At 35.1% G+C, this 1,106-nt stretch overlaps 1 non-coding gene across 1 annotated transcript; it reads right to left on the bottom strand.

The window, feature by feature from the left end:
• Positions 1 to 759: 759 nt before the first annotated feature.
• Positions 760 to 866, bottom strand: LOC124241409 (U6 spliceosomal RNA). Its single transcript, XR_006889191.1, has one exon. It is a non-coding gene; the product is annotated as a U6 spliceosomal RNA (small nuclear RNA).
• Between the last annotated feature and the right edge of the window lie 240 nt (positions 867 to 1,106).

Genomic DNA, 1,106 nt, shown 5'->3' with positions numbered 1-1,106 from the left:
ACTTTAAAGTTTGAGATCTAATGATTTATTTATTGTTTTTTTTTTTGGTGAGGAAGATTGGCCCTGTGCTAACATCTGTTGCCAATCTTCCTCTTTTTGCCTGAGGAAGATTGTTGCTGAGCTAACATCTGTGCCAATCCTCCTCTGTTTTATGTGGCATGCCGCCACAGCTTTGCTTGACAAGCGATGCTATGTCTGTGCCTGGGATCTGAACCTACGAACTCCAGGCCACTGAAGCAGAGTGCATGAACTTAACCACTACTCCACTGGGCCAGACCCTCTAATGATTTTTAAGAATTGTATCTGAGAAAAATATTTTGGAGTAAATTATATTAAACTGTATTAATAAATGATGAAAATATTTCAAAAGAAAATTACTTTCTAGAGGGTAAACGAGCATTATCAAATCATAAACTTGATATTTTGTTTTACTTTTCCTTATGAAAAACTTCAACTTTGCTAAAGGTAGAAAGAAGAATATAACACCCATATTTCTATCACTCATATTAAAATGTATTAATATTTTGCAATATTTGCCTCATTTACTGTTTTTTTTTTTACTTTTTATTAAGATTATGATAGTTTACAACCTTGTGAAATTTCAGTTGTACATTATTGTCAGTCTTGTTCCAGGTGCCCCACTTCACCCTTTGTGCCCACTCCCCAACCCCCTTTCCCCTGGTAACCACTAATCAGTTCTCTTTGTCTACATGTTTCACTTCCACCTATGAGTGGAGTCATACAGAGTTTGTCTTTCTCAAAAATATGGAACGCTTCATGAATTTACGTGTCATCCTTGTGCAGGGGTCATGCTAATCTTCTCTGTATTGTTCCAATTTTAGTATATGTGCTACTGAAGCGAGCACGCCTCATCTACTTTTTTGAACTTCAATTTTAAACTTCTGTCTGTATATTTAAGGCATCATTTTAATTAGATATAAAAGAAGTCATAACTTTTTCCTAGCTGATTGCTGTAAGTATAGAACATTTAAAGACAGAAAATATTTTACCTTTTTTTCCCTAGAAGGAGGTAAAAGCTCACCAAAGTTGAGCAATATATGGAAAATGGTAGACTTTACCATCATTTTCGTGTGAGTGTGAGGAAG

This window comes from Equus quagga, chromosome 6 (genome assembly GCF_021613505.1).
Source record: "Equus quagga isolate Etosha38 chromosome 6, UCLA_HA_Equagga_1.0, whole genome shotgun sequence".
Classification (NCBI taxonomy): Eukaryota; Metazoa; Chordata; class Mammalia; order Perissodactyla; family Equidae; genus Equus; species Equus quagga.
This window is presented reverse-complemented; position numbering and strand designations above follow the sequence as displayed.